This window comes from Microtus ochrogaster, chromosome 2, assembly GCF_000317375.1.
Source record: "Microtus ochrogaster isolate Prairie Vole_2 chromosome 2, MicOch1.0, whole genome shotgun sequence".
NCBI lineage: Eukaryota > Metazoa > Chordata > Mammalia > Rodentia > Cricetidae > Microtus > Microtus ochrogaster.
Genome location: NC_022010.1, coordinates 93,681,301 through 93,698,091, shown reverse-complemented (window position 1 = coordinate 93,698,091; position 16,791 = coordinate 93,681,301).

Below are 16,791 nucleotides of genomic sequence, written 5' to 3'. Positions count from 1 at the left end.
GAATACGGCCAGCCAGTAACAGAGAGATGCTGATTCCAGAAATGTAAACATATGACCCTTCCAGAAGTGAGTTATTAGTATAGTTTAATGAAAGAGAAGGAGACTCAAATTGAGATATGGAATTATGTTTTGTTCAATGGAGTAGAGTTACTTAAAAATCCAGTGTGTTTTGCTATGTGTGCTTGAACATTTTACACTGATGCCATTAAAATAATAATAAAATAATAATCTATCAATAACAATCCCTCTTTTGCCCTCTAAATATAAATAAATATTATAAACTCAATTTCTACCTGTCATAGATGTTGATGCCTGTTTTTCATTATTCTCTACAAGTAACCTTCACTATAGTTATTCCCTACATTGTGAGCTTTCAGTCCAGGCACATATGATTTCAAATGGTGACATGAAAAACAACTTTCCTGATATTTTGCACATTACAGACTAATGTTCTTATTTGAGCTCTTACAGTGAACACAAAGTATATTTCCCAAAGATTTCATTCTACTATTCCATGCATTAGCTCCCACTGAACGACTTGTTTCCCTATATTACTTCAGTCTATAGAGTTTTCAAAGTTTGAAAACCTAATTATTTTTATCTCTTTTCTTTTTTGAGTCTTTAATAATTATATTATCTCTCCTTTTCTTCACTCCAAATCCTTTCATATTCTGCTCACCACTTTCTTTTATATCCATGTCCTTCTTTTAATTAATTACTGTATATATAGATTTCATATATACTATACTATAATATATTATTATATTAAATTAAGCAACACTCACTTAAAAGCATGCAATCATATGACTGGACTACACAAATATAAAATTTAAGCAAGATTCTAAAAAAAATCACAAAATATTCTAAAATCATAAATGAGGGGTGTTCAATGACTAATTAGAATATATTGTGGTGATTTGTGAAAGGGGAGAAAGAGAGGAAGACACAAATGGATTAGAATATAAAAATGAAGGTGTTTCTTGGGCAGGATTAAAAAGATAAAGAGAGATAGCCTTAAGAAGTAGATGCTACCCCCACAGCTGAAGCCAGCAAAGGCAGAACCGGTAGGCCTTGAAACCCAGGAACTGAATCTGGCCATCAACTTGAATGAACTTGGAAGCAGCTTCTTCCTTAGTGTTTACCATCAGGGACCCACACTGCTGACAAGCTGATTGTGGTTGTGGGAAGCCTGCTTCAAGGACATGGTCCAGCTTACCCACATTTCTGGACCACAGGATGTGTGAGGCAATGTAGTTTTTATGTTTTAAGTTGCTATGTTTGTGGTATATTTGCAAGGCTGCAAGAGAGAAGTAAAATTCACCTATCTTGAATTGTTAATGCAATTTGGTCCTCAATGTCTTCACTAACTTACTGCGTATATATCTATGATCCTGAAGAACTGCATGGATTTACAGTAAAACAAATCAAAATGTAGAGTGAAGTGAGCGTCACTGTTGGTCATTAAAATCGAGAGAAAATTTGTTCTGGGGAAGGAAACCCAAGACAGACCGCAGTTTCCAAGACTTGCATCATAGCCAAAACCCATACTCACTTTTCTCAGAATCCAAGCTTGAGATCTAATCATTTTTGTGAGGCTGGAGGAAAAAAAAACTTCAATGAGAAACAGTCCAAAAATATAAATGCATTATGACTCCCAGATGTCAGGCCCAAGATTACCAAAACAGTGTGGGGCCTACCCAAGATGCTTTTCCACAGATTCTCTAAGGATGCTGTAAAATGAGATGGCTACAAAAAATAAATCATTTTTTTTTGTGAAAATTCTCTAGTCTAAAACTATGGTTTGGTCTTAAAGAATTAACAAATAGTCATATGATCAACATATTTAGGTACAATTTCCTCACCATTAGCTTTTAAAAATACAACATGACTAAAGAGCTTCTATAGTCCTTTCTTTAAAAAAAAAAAAAAAACTGGGAAAGTTTTCCTGGTAACAGGTGATTATAAGATTTCCATAATTCTTCTATCAATCAGATCAGCAATATTTCTGAGTATTTAGATGAAACATTCTGTATATGATTTGCATGTTAACATTCCTGCTTCCATTTAATATATATATATCATCTCATGCAATTTCATAAAGCTTTTTAATTTATGGAAAGTATTATCTTATGTAAGGAATCTCAAATTTATTCTAAGAAAATAGGAAGTAAGAAAAAAATGTGTGTTTTAGCATGTGCAAGACTGTAGGTTCAGTCTCAAATACACAGAAATATTGACATCACATAAAGTGCGTGTCATGTAAACCCTTGTGTTGGGATCACATGTACTGATACTTAATAAAAACAGGGATGATTAGTAATTGTCTAAATAAAGTGTCTAGGAAAGTACATAATTCAAATTTGAAAAATATTCTGTATTTTTGCATTTATCTAAACTCACAGAATATACTCATGGGTTTTTTTGTTTTTTGTTTTTTGTTTTTTTGGTTTTTTTTTGGTTTTTCGAGACAGGGTTTCTCTGTGGTTTTGGAGCCTGTCCCGGAACTAGCTCTTATAGACCAGGCTGGTCTCGAACTCACAGAGATCCACCTGCCTCTGCCTCCCGAGTGCTGGGATTAAAGGCGTGCACCACCACCGCCTGGCTATACTCATGATTTTTATTCATTGATGGTAACATAAGAGAAAGGAAAACAGTAAACCAAATGGCATTCTGGAGCATTGCAAGAAAAGTGTAGATGCATTAATAATTTGCATTAAATTACATAGAGCATAAAATAAGATAAATGATGGATAGAAGAACCTATAAATGAACATGCATGTGATAATACAGACATAGTAAAATATTAGCGTTAAAATTGAGATGGTGCATATTTTCAGGTGCCCGAGGTGAAATTCAATACAACATTACTCATGGAAGTTTGTATTATTCATCTGTCCTCTGTGTCGCTAAGAGTGTGTGCATATACATGTGTGACAGCATAACCGTTTCATAAGCAACTCTTAGTCCTATGAATTATTACCATTTTTAATTTACTAAGGTAATCTTTAGCTCATGTGTGAGCACATTTCTTCATCAAGAAAAGGCAGGACTAGTGCTCTGATGGTTACATAAGACAATATTTGAGACTCGGTAGCATGATTGTGAATAGGAAGAGAGGATGTGACCTTCTGATAAGCAAGATGGAGCAGTTCTCATGAGTAAGTCTAACCACTTAGAGAAGAGCAGCAGCATGGAAGTCATAAAGGAGGAAAACATTCACTTACAGAAAATGGAACTGTACTGCAATATCAACTGTAAATAAGAAAGTAATATCTGCCACATATTTTGTTAACAGATTATATACACAGAAGAGGTGGAGACTTAATTTTAAAGCCATTGGATTGTCTGGGTTGTCCACAGCAAGCAAATTAACTTAAATGGCTCTGCTTTGTCTTCGGGATCGCTGGCTGCATTGGTTCACAAGGGTGAAGAAACAGATGGGAGCAAGGTTTGGACAGCTGTGATTTCTGCTGAAGAGAGCCCTTCAGAAGACAGTTTCAGTTAATCTGCTTAACTTTATTCCAGTGTATAAGGAACATACAGGATTAGAGAGTCTGGGGACAACCCAATTTGCATCAAGTGGCAGAGGCCTATCATAAGGTTTCGTTTGTGGCACCAGGGGCCTATAGTAAAGCTTCTAGTAAAAGTCTTAGTTACCATGTGCACAGCAGAGAAGGCTTCTAGCAGTGACCTGTACTCGCCCTAGAGATAAATCAGGCATCCAGGCTTAGAAACAGCTTTCCGGTTAGAAGGGCAATCAATCCTATGTGCTCAACATTCCTGTTTTTTCTGGAGATTAGTGGGCACAAGGACCTCTGTGCTATGCTCCCAACACATAAGAAAAAGAAAAACACTCTTTGAAGTATTGTTATAAGAACAAAATATCCATTAAATATTAATGAATAAACCCAGGAGACATATATGTGGAAGTCAAGGGCAATTTCTGCTGTGTATTTTCCCCTTTGAATTGAGTACGTAATGTGTAGATGATCATATTTTACTATTTACCCATTTTAGAATGTTGATGTATTTTAAAATCATTTTGAAAATAAAAATAGAATGAATTTCAAACCTATTTTGTACTTATGGATTCTTAAAACTTGAAAATATTCCCAATTACGTATTTCCACTGACATTGTTGGATGATTACATTATTCTTTGATATTCTACCCCTTTCTCAAACATTCAATGAAATAATATATGCGAAATACCTCATAGATTCTGCCAGGTAAATTGTTGGGAGTCAAGCAGCCTATTCTCAGATCAGCATATAATTACCTGTCCAGTGGATTTCAGTGTGGCAAGTTACCTGTGGAAATGGACTCTCACTTGGCAAAGACCAGTAGTTCACAGGACAGCGTAGGAATTTGCAAAATTCATGCTGCTTGCAGTTTTTTTTAATTTATTTATTTACTAAAGATTTCTGTCTCTTCCCCGCCACCACCTCCCATTTCCCTCCCCTTCCCCCTCCCCCAATCAAGTCCCCCTCCCTCGTCAGCCCAAAGAGCAATCAGGATAGTGTTTTCTATTTCAATCCATTTGTATGCAAAATTCAAGAAGTCCTTGTTTTTTACTGCTGAGTAGTACTCTAATATGTATATATTCCATACTTTCTTCATCCATTCTTCCATTGAAGGGCATCTAGGTTGTTTCCAGGTTCTGGCTATTACAAACAATGCTGCTATGAACATAGTAGAGCATATACTTTTGTTGTATGATAAGGCCTCTCTTGGGTATATTCCCAAGAGTGGTATTGCTGGGTCCAGGGGTAGGTTGATCCCGAATTTCCTGAGAAACTGCCACACTGCTTTCCAAAGTGGTTGCACAAGTTTCTTTTCTCTGTCATTGTGGTGGTGATTCTTTGGCTGCTTTTCAGTTTTTCTTTGTCAGCCACACATGAAACAGCTGTAGTTTTCCCTGGAAATTCTGTTTCTTTTCAAACATTTTCCTGTAATATTCAGCAGGGGGTTAATGCTTCTTAAATCTCTTATCTGGAATTACTGACTACAGCTCCTAATCCTGCTGACTTTTCTGACATAATACCGACAGTTAGGTATATATGAGAAAACAAGACTTGGATCATTAACTATGTCTCAGTACAAGAAGGTGAGTAGGGCATGCATACACAGAATAGGATAAAAAGCCTTAGGGATTACACATAGTGCCAACTGTTAAGAGTGAGTTCTCTGGACACGAAGCATAGAATTGTTGGAAGGATCTGGTATGCTCCAAGAATGAAAACTACAATGTAAAATATGGGATGGATGGATAGATCCTCCTTTACCATACACTGGAGCTTATTATATTGGTGATAGAAGAATGGGATAGTGGGACAGAAAAGAGTGCTTATCAAAGTCTGCCTTTTACAGAGAAATTAAGACATGGAACCCTCTTGTAGAAAAAAGAACTGTATAAAAATATATTTTGTAGATATGAAAGAATTGTCTGGGTTTGAATATTGTTGTGCCTAATCCATTGTGCCCATGTCTATGACATTTTTGTAACTCATTTTTCTTTATTTTCGCTCTGTATGCTTTTCTTTTTTATTTAAAAATATTTATTTTACATACTAACCCCAGTTTTCCCTCCCTCCTCTCCTCCAGCTCCCAATGTCCCCCCACCCCACCCCCAACCACTCCTCAGAGGGGGGAAGTCCTCCCTCAGGGAGTCAACAAAATCTGGCACACCAAGTTGAGTCAAGACCATGATCCTCCCCCTAGTGTCAAGGTCATAAGAGAACTTACATCCAGTAACTGATGGAAGCAGGTGCAGTGATCCACAGCCAAGCACTGGGCCGTGCTCTTGGAGTTCATCTGAAGAGGGGGAGGAGGGACCATATGAGGAAGGATTATCAAGATCGTGACTGGGAAAACCACAGAGACAGCTGACCGGAACCAGTGGGAGCTCATGGACTCTCAACTGACAGCTGAGGAACCTGCCTGGGAGAGAATTAGGCCTTCTGAATGTGGGTGACAGTTATGTGGCACAATCTAATGGGGAGGGGGAGCCGACAATGGGATCAGAACTTATTCCAGGTGCATAAACTAGCTATTTGGAGCCCATTCTTTAGGGTGAGATACCTTGCCTATTACTTTTTAGCTTTGTATCTGCAAGTAGCTGCCAGCTGGTGTAAGTACTACAAGAGAACTTATAGGCAGGATGTGTACTGCAGGATGTGTCTGGCTTGATATTTAGTTAAGCCTACAAAAAGGCTGAACTCTATGTCTAGAATAACATTATGCAGGGTATGGGAAGGTGTATTGGGGAAGCATAAAAAGGAACAATGGGAGGTTTTACAAAATGATCACAAAATATTCTTTAAACTGTGATGTATTTCTTAAAGACAAAAACAGAAGCCGATAATAAAGCTGTTCATGTAATCCTGTTCAAGTAAAACTCTGGTTAAGGATAAATAAAGATGGCCTGAAGTATTCGGGGCCACTGGAGGGCAACCATCCTTGCAGTCAGAAGTTTTCCTTGCACTGATACCCCATTCCTCACTCAGGACCTGAACCTGAGCCAAGGCAGGATACTGGCAGTAAGTAAATTGTTTATATATTATATGAATATAAAATAAACAAATGCACCTTTCTTAGAATCCTGTAGCTTCCACTACAATTGCAGTAAAATTAATTACTATATCCAATGTAGTAAGTAGTTATTGTACTCTAAAATCTTTAAAAGCAAGATTCCGTAAAAAAGAAGTTTTAAGGGACTTCTCCAAATAGCATTATGAAATCAATTTTTTACCAGAATTAAATATTGAGAAAGAGAAAAATTATGTGTATTGGTTTGAGCAATACAATAGTAAATTATGATCACAATAGTTACCAGTTATGATGAAAGTTTAAACAAATGAAAAGAAACACATTAATCACAGTGAAATGGATATTTATTATAATGCTTGCTATTATAAATTAAAGTCATTCCATGATAAATTTTGTTAAGTTTAGACTTAATTAGCCACATGCTTCTAAGTCAAAGAGACAGATATTTGAATATACTACTGAGTGGAATATATGAAGAACAACAGATTTTTTTATTGAATTTTATTGAGCTCTACATTTTTCTCTCCTCCCCTCTTTTTCTTTCCCCTCCCCTTCAACCCTCTCCCAAGGTTCCTATGCTTCCAATTTACTCAGGAGATCTTGTCTTTTTCCACTTCCTATGTAGGTTAGATACATGTATGTCTCTTTTAAAGTCCTCATTGTTGTCAGGTTCTCTAGGATTGTGACTTACTGTAGGTTAGTTTTCTTTGATTTATGTTTAAAAATCACTTAGGAGTGAGTACATAAGATAATTGTCTTGTGGGTGGGTTACCTCACTCAAAATGATGCTTTCTAGTTCCATCCATTTACCTGCAAATTTTAAGATGTCATTATTTTTTTTCTGCTGTGCAATACTCCATTGTGTAAATGTACCACATTTTTCTAGTTCATTCTTTGGTCGAGGGGCATTTAGGTTGTTTCCAGGTACTGGCTATGATAAACAATGCTGCTATAAACATAGTTGAGTGCATGTTCTGGTGGCATATCCTTTGGATATATACCCAAAAGTGGTATTGCTGGGTCTTGAGGAAGGTTATTTCCTAATTTTTTGAAAACTTGCCATAGTGATATCTAAAGAGGCTGTACCAGCTTGCACTCCCACCAGCAATGCAGGAATGTTCCCTTTACCCCACAATCTCTCCAGCATAAGTTGTCATCAGTGTTTTTGATCTTGGCCATTCTACAGGTGTAAAAGGAATCTCAGAGGACAACAGATATTTTTTACAAAATGTATTAGCCAATGATGCAGAAACTTCTGAGAATTTTAAGATATCAGGCAGGCCTACTAGTGGGTATCTGTTGCCAGTACTGGGTTGGGATATTATGAAAACAATGGGCAATTGTTCAATATGGTAGAGGATGCAGGCCCTTGATGGCGGATCAAATTAATTCAGGCCAATTGGTATAATATAAAACCAACTTTAATATAAAGGAGCACTCACGCAACCGAAGTTCCAGCGATACCCAGAAATAGGAGCCAGGAAGAAGGGGTCACCAGCGTTTGTGCACCCCAATTTATAGAGATTTTCCCGAGGCCGTCCCGCCCCCAAAGGGCGGGCTCTCTCTACAGGCCCTAAATGTGACATCCCCTCCCAATACACACACACAAGCACACAAGCATGCATCCACACACATGGAAGGGAAAGAGTATAAGAACCACAGGTTGTAAAAATATATGTCTTCTGAGTATAACATGCCGATTGCATTCATGAACTCAAAGCATTGTAGTTATCACTTCAAGACCCACACAAGATTGACCTCATCATACCATCATGGATGCAGGAGGGGGGTCACATGAAGATCCTGTCATCCCTGAGGGCTTACTAGGAATTTACAGTTGTTGGGGAGGGGTAACATTTTCTTCAATGACATATCACTGATTAATTGCCCTTTTTACAGGAAGTAATTTTCCTCTCCTTCTCATAGAAGAAATCCTAACTAAACTCAGTGGGAAGCCCACAAAAGAAAGCATAAACGTGAGAGGGTAACTTGCGGAGAAGACAGATTTCAGCAGGAAAAGAAAAGGAAGAGAGAGTGAAAGGGGTGAGTGAAAATGATTATAATATATTACATTAGCATATGCAACTGTCATGCTATGACATCTTAATTCTCTAGTATCTTTATGCTTCTCAACTTGGCATCCTAAAGCTCACCATCCCAGATGATATTCAACAAGAAACAAGCTTGTTAGGTGTCTCTTTGGCCAAGATTACAACCCCTTTCCTTGAAGCACTTTGCTATAATTTATTAAGAGTTTTCTTTCTCTAATTCTGTTTTTATAACCAACAATGTTTCTCATAGTTTTTTCTACAATATGAATTGAATCTTATTGTCTTTAAATTTCCTACACTTTATTTTTCTCTACTAAATTATCTTTAGTAAAGCTAATTTAACTCTAAATGTAAAGGCCTTCTGCTAATTTCATGGTACTAATTGCTTTAAAAATCTAAATGCCTAATATTCATATTCATGACTAATATTTACTGCTATTAGATATGATAGTGGGAATTAAGCACACTGATTCACAACAAAGAGATGCCAAAAGCAGTATTATCCAACCACACCACCCAAATTCCTGAAATTTTTGATTATCTTCATCAGTTTCCAAATTGTGGAATTTGATGCCAAGGGATCATAGTAGTTGTGCAGTCTTTATTTTTTGCATAACACCTTCAAGGCCATTAGTTAGGCAATTAATCATGCTGTGAATGTAAACTAACCCATCCCAATTAATTATTAGTCATTGTTGTAAAATCACTTCTAAATTTAAACACACAAGTAAATCATTACAAAATAAGAAAAAATAATTTAAAAAATAATTTACTGACTAGGATGCCCTTAGTGAAGTATATACAGTTTATTATTCTTTTTAATCATCTCTAAGTTTTTGTTTATTCTTAAATAAAATGATATAATTTTAAACTATTTTTGACTGAAAGCTTTTAAATTTTAAATATTTTCAGTTCCCTTTGTGTATCATTTCACAGAAGTTCTTTTTTAATTCAAGTTCCCTATTCATCTAGAAACTAGGCCTGTTTCTATTAAGGGCTCTTTGGAAATATCTGCAGTAGATATTCAGAGTATGAAAAGATCTTTGCAAAATGTTAGTTTGAATGTAACCTAAAATTTTAACTTTTGAATTTTTTTCCAGCTGTATCTTAATATGTTCTGATTTGTAAAATATATGTTATACAGATTTAGAGTGCCAGGAATTTTGGTAATAAGACAGGTACAGATCAGACTTCATTTTGGGTAACAAATATGCAGAAAGGTGAGCAAGTTCAGCCATTTTTTAAGCACAAACATGAGAAAATTTTTACCAACATGCAATCTCATTTTCTAGAAGAGGAAAATAAGAAGGATGAAATTCCAAGGGGATAAAATGTTCTGAACTCCTAAGACGCTTCTATCTGCTCCCATGAATTCTCCTTTGCATGGTAAGGACAGTGTCACAATGACATTCCAAGGATTTCGTCTTTCTTTGGAGAATCCATAATTCATTGATATGGTCTTTGAACTATTTCATCACACATTCCCCATGAAGTCTCCAAACACCAGGCTGCTTGGAAGTGTATAAAATGTTGCAAGCAGTGTCACAAGGAATGTTTCTAGCTGCTTTTCATTTCAGCACTCTTGATATACCTCTTGCTGCTTATGATTTTGTGTTGCAAAACATTCAATATAACCATAAATATTTATCATGTTAAAAATTCTGCCTACTATAGTAGATATTTCACACTATTTGAAAATTATATTCTAAATTTCTGCATAGCTCTTGACACTATGTTGGTCATTTTCCTAACTTTAAACAAAAGAAAGTGCTGCTATAAAAGCCAAACAATTCATCTGGTAAAGTTGGCACACTCGTAAAGATAACAGATAGCCATCTCCATGGGAGCTCTTTGCTCTAAGATTCTAAAGTCTTGGGGAAATGTTTGGAGCTGTTTTTTTACAAAGTGCCAAATTTCTTTAATAGTGTTTAGCCATCTCCACACCCTGTTCACCATAGTTATATTTCTTTGGGCACATCTTATTAAAAGTCCTTTGAAGTTGTGATTGGTATTGAGGTTGATGATAATGGAGATGAAATAAAAAATAGCAAATTTATGTTCCCAGCTAAGTCACCACCATGTTTATTTTTTCATGGTATTCATTATAATCTGAAATTATATCACATTTATATGAGGATAGACATATTTTGTCAGGGTCATCTCTGAGAAGGAATGAGGTTATGGCCCTTTTCTGGCTTTTTGCTATCAAGTTTGTACCTATAGTTTAAATTTTCATTTGTATCTTGCCTGAAGTAAAGAAAATTCTGGCAGTGATTTTAATGTCTATGAATTGAATACACTTCTTTCCAAATTACATAATACTAAGCTATTGTCATTTAGCAGAAAAGAAATGAACAGGCTTGGGAACTGTGAAGGTAGAATACAATTTCTGTATTTCCATGATTACTCAGGAAAGATCTCTACCCCCACCTATTATAATCATTAGTCTTATCACAAGATTTTTTTCTTAAGAGAACATTCAGTTGGACTACTCACCATGAACCTGATAACATCTTGAATAAAGTGCTGTATATTCAGTCAATAGGGTTGCCCTGTTGTGCAGACCAGCCTAAGGAGTTTAACTAGGCAAAAATCATTTGTTGAAGAAGAAATTACAAAACAATTATTTTTAAGACCATGAAGCTTCCAGATGTTGAATTTGTGTTGTACTTGTAAACTACATTTAAACTATGTTAACAGTTCAGAGATTCATGTTCCTGCAGGATGTATGTCACAACATTGAAGGATGTGTTTTCTTAGGGAAGTCAGTGTGGGATGAAGGGGAGTTCCAAGAAATTCCAAGTTATCAAACTCTGTCATGTTGTGAAAATGTGTTTCTAAAGCCTGGGAGGCTGGCTGAGCTATATGGATACTTCCTGAGAACTTCAGTTCTAATCCCCAGTACCCATGTTAAAAAGTTAAGCAGAACTGCATAGGAACCTGTAATCCAGCACTGTGTGTTGCAGAGACAGGAGGATCACCATGACTTTTTGGCCATGAGCCTATCTCTAGGTTTAGTGAAAGACCTTGCCACAAGGCAGCATATTGAGAGTGCTAAGGCAAGGCAACTAATATCATCTCCTGACCTCTAAGCATGCCTGTATGGGCACATACTTACACATGTATATTCCATGCACATAGGTCACAAACATAACATGCATATAACACACACACGCATATGCACAAGCACACTCATTTGTACATGAACCCAGACACACACAAATACACATGACATGCACACACACATATACATAGTCTGCTGCATAGAAATTTAGAAGGTTGTATAACCTTTTTCAGTTTAGATTTCTAGATGAAAATAAAGAAAATTATAGTTTCTTTAAATACTGTATATTATCCTCAAAAAAAAATGATACTAGTAATGATTATTTTTTGTTTTGGTTTTTCAAGACAGTGTTTCTCTGTAGCTTTGGAGCTGGTCCTGGTACTAGCTCTTGTAGACCAGGCTGACCTTGAACTCACAGAGATTCACCTGGCTCTTCCTCCAGAGTGCTGGGATTAAAGGCATATGGCACCACCACCCGGTCATACTAGTTATACAAAGTCCAAAATATTGTAACAATAGAGATAAGTTGAAGTGGCAGTAGCACAGTACACATTTTCCTATTTAACTTTTTTTGTTGAATCCCTGAAAAGTCCTCACTTGAACATCAGTACTACTATGTCTTGATTGAAGTCAATTCAATCATGGATTGAAGGAACCCTGCTATCAGTCTGTTGTCTCTTGGAAGACTTATAAAGGTAAACTAAACCAAAGTTCCCATTTTGCCACTCTTGATCAAGCGTTTTGAGCTTCTGGAACTTTGAAGGAATCAGTTAGTACAAAGGTATAACAAGTGGTCATTATTTTAGTTCATAGTTTTGTCATAGTATTTAGTGATTCTATTGTTCCTCATTTCTTTTTTTTAGATTGCCAGTTTAGGTTTATTGTTGATAGGGAGGCAGGATACGTTCCTGGCACCCGGCCGCCCACATGGCTAGCTTTACACCCAAAATAATTACAAGGAAACTGTATTCCTTTAACACTGCCTGGCCCATTAGTTCCAGCCTCTTATTGGCTAGCTCTTATATATTGATCTAACCCATTTCTTTTTTTTTTTTCAGGGTCAAACTGTAAAAAAAAAAATAAAATAAAATAAACAGTTTGTTCCTCATTTCTGTCTCTAGAAAAAGGACTGTCATTCATCAAGACGATGGCCAATGGGGCATTTTTATTCATTTTGATTGATATGACTTAATTTTTCTCAAAATGATACTATGATATGCCCAATGAATGGCAGAAAAATGTATTTCAAATGCATAATTTTTTCAGAGATACCACACAGGTTTATGCATATTTCTGCCAACATCACATCCATTGTAGGTGATGACATTTGATGAAGAGTTGTCTGTACCAGGCAGGGAGGAAAAGAAGGATTGCTCATGGCTGAGGTATGTGCACTGAGGTAAGTGAGGTTTCAGCACCCTGAAGGTACTAAAATGCAAGAATTCCATATGACAATCAGGAGGAAAGAATGCAAGTGTTAAATATTATTGGAAAAAGAAGAGGGAACTGAAGGTAGTAGCACATTGGCACTTAGACCCAGCACGCAGGAGGCAGAAGGAGGAGAATCTCCGAGTTCAAGACCAACCTGGTCTACAGAGTAAGTCCCAGAACTGGTTCCATAGCTACTGGGAAACACTGTCTAGAAAAAGAACAAACAAACTAACAAAAGAAAAAGAAAAGGGAGCTGGGGCTTAAGAGGTGGTTCAGCACTGACTGCTCTTTCAGGGAACTTGAATTTGATTTCCAGCAACACATGGTAACACACGAACATCTGTAACTCCTGTCTCAGGGATTCTGACAGCCTCCCTCACATGTCAGGATATGGCCTCCCTCCCATATCAGGAGCTCAGGAAAATGGTACACAGATATACGTCCAGGAGAAACACTCATATTCATGGAATAAAATAATATAAATTAAAATAAGAGATATCTTTTACAATCAAAACTGCCTGAGAAACAGCAACTAAAGGGTCATCGTTCCCAGGAAAAGCATGATTGGTAAGCAAGTAAGAACATGCTTTAAATTTCCAGAACCCAAAGGAATGCCAGTGAACCAACAATATTTCAAAATATGTTTCTTTTCTTATCTTCAAAATTAAGAAAAAAATTTCTTCCCAGAGCTGGGTGTGTGTGGTAGTCAAAAAACTATAATCCCAATACTTGGCCAAAGGGAGCAGAAAGACTACAAGCTCAAAGCCAGTCACAGATACATAGTTTGAGGCAAGGCATTAAATAATCTCCTGAGGCAAGCCATTAAATAATCTCAACTAAATGAATGAATGATTGTATAAGTGTACATATATATATATATATGTACACATATAAATCTCATGTATATATGGTATGAGAGATTAATGTTGATTGCTTTATGTAATATTTAAATGGATGCCCTAGTTTATTTTTTAATATTGAATATAATTAAACAGGCATATATGAGAAGAACAGGTAAGTCTCACCCAGAGGCTGAGGGACAAATTAAGATGAAAACAATTGGTTTGAGGTTGTCAAACAAACACAGAAATCAGCTGTTGCTAGTGTTATCACGTTTGAGGGCATGTAGATATGTGTTTTATTTAGCTTTTGTTGATCATAGAGTTACTATTGGACAGAATCAGATTGGATCTGGAAGGCAAAGACTTCCAGCTGTGCCACCAGCACACTGCCCATTACAAAGAGCAAATCATTGCAAACCCAAGGAAGAAAACAATTTCAAAATTTTTGTCACAGTTTTTGATATGAAACCAGGAGTTCTTGGGTATTGTTTGTCATCAATCAGCTGCTTTCTCATGTAGTGATAATTCTCCCTTTGGAATGGAAGCATTGTAAACTGTGACATGCCTTTGCTGACAGGGGAGATTTTTCATACAAACCAGTTATTGTACACATACAAAACATTACCAGATCATGAGAGGTTTGCAGCTCAAAGCCTTATTCATTTCTGTTATATTTCTTTTACAAAGAGACTGTATCGTGCTGTGTTTATGCTAATTAAAAATTCCTTCCATTTGGAGGCAAAAAAAAAACCTCTCCAGAAATTCCAGGAATGTGCTTTCTCAACAACAACCAAAATTACTACCCTAGTTTATCAGTGTATTTTTATTATTAATAGATAAATCGCTGCCACAATTAGAAGGCTTCAAAATCAAACAAGAGGAGTTTCCTCAGAAGGAAAATTCTGGGATTTAGACAGTATCATTAATAACAATATGAGAAAACAAATGGAGAGTATGCAGGGAAATCAAGGAAAAACAAAACAAAACAAAAGAGGAAAACACTAAGTCTCTGCCTGTGTGTCCATCAAAAGGATGAGTCTACCAGTCCAGAAACACGAATTTCCAGAAAATCATCCCCATAGGTACCCCAAGACTAACACTAATAGTCACCTAAGAATCTAGGACTAGTTAGGTCCTTTTAGATACCATTGTTTATGTTGTTCTCAACCCACTGTTAGCATATTTTAGTTGCACCATTCATGAAGCACAAAATTATTTTAATCCTAAACAATGACTTCTTGAATTTTGTATGCAAATGGATGGAAATAGAAAACACTATCCTGAGTGAGGTAAGCCAGACCCAAAAAGAGGAACATGGCATGTACTCACTCATAATTGGTTTCTAGCCATAAATAAAGGACATTGAGCCTATAATTCATGATCCTAGAGAAGCTAAATAAGAAGGTGAACCCAAAGAAAAACATATAGGCATCCTCCTGGATATTAACCTTCATCAGGCGATGAAAGGAGACAGAGACCCACATTGGAGCACCGGACTGAAATACCAAGGTCCAAATCAGGAGCAGAAGGAGAGAGAGCACGAGTAAGGGGTGCGCCCACACAATGGGGATGTTCTATCGGGAATCACCAAGGCCAGCTGGCCTGGGTCTGAAAAAGCCTGGGATAAAACCGGACTCGCTGAACATAGTGGACAACGAGGACTACTGAGAACTCAAGAACAATGGCACTGGGTTTAGATCCTACTGCACGTACTGGCTTTGTGGGAGCCTAGGCAGTTTGGATGCTTACCTAACTAGACCTGAATGGAGGTGGGTGGTCCTTGGACTTCCCACAGGGCAGGGAACCTGGCCTGCTCTTTGGGCTGATGAGGGAGGGGGACTTGATTGGGGGGGGAGGGCAGGGAAATGGGAGGCGGTGGCGGGGAAAAGGCAGAAATGTTTAATAAATAAATAAATAATAACAAATAAAAATAAAAAAAATTATTTTGAAATGTATCACATCACTGTTTTCACTGTGTAAATGATCACTGATATGATGTTATGGCACAACAAACGCACAAAAACCAAACATGATATAAGCCTCAATGGTAAACAGTTTTGTTTCCTTTTAGAGTTTGAATAACAGAGAGAAACATAGAAGAAAACTGCTCTCAAATTTCAAATTCAGAACACATGACAAACTGTTAAGAGGTATTACACTCACCTCACCTATCTACTCAGTGGAAGACTGTCTTCTGGCTGTATTGCAAAAGTCATCTAATAGTTACAAGCAGATGCTATCACAATGTAAATTATTAAAATTCAGGGTTGGTGGAAGCCAATGTCTACATTTCTAACATGCTTCCTAACCACACCAATTCTGTTCTTCTCTGAAACAAATCATATGAAAGAACTGCATTCTGCTGTCAACTCTTTTCATGGAGTGGAATTCAAGAGGAAACCATTCCAACCGGTTTTATGCTTGAATCAAAATTTTCTGCTTCATGATTTCTACCACTGATCATGAAGTTCCTTCTCAAGAATCAAACGGAGATCTCAATTCTCTTTGATCGGAAACACAACTTGAGAAATGTACCCCATCTTAAATTTTCTGTCATAGAAAATTGTGCTCCAAATTTGTCTGCTGTGCTGTTTTTGCTAAACTAGTATTTCAACACATGAAGCTGTGTCAGCTTTTCCTGGGGAGATAATGTCTAGTCATTCCAAGCAGGGCAACGGCAATTAACCAAAGAAACAATTCTGCCCAAATCTAGCCTTGTGAGCCAGTGAAGTTCTTGAGGTTACCAACTGAACTGTGGGTAATTCAAAGGCAATTGTATTTCTGTAGCAGAAATACTGAACACCCAGTGTATGGGCAATTCATGAAACCTACCCCCTCTTATTCCTGCTTGACTT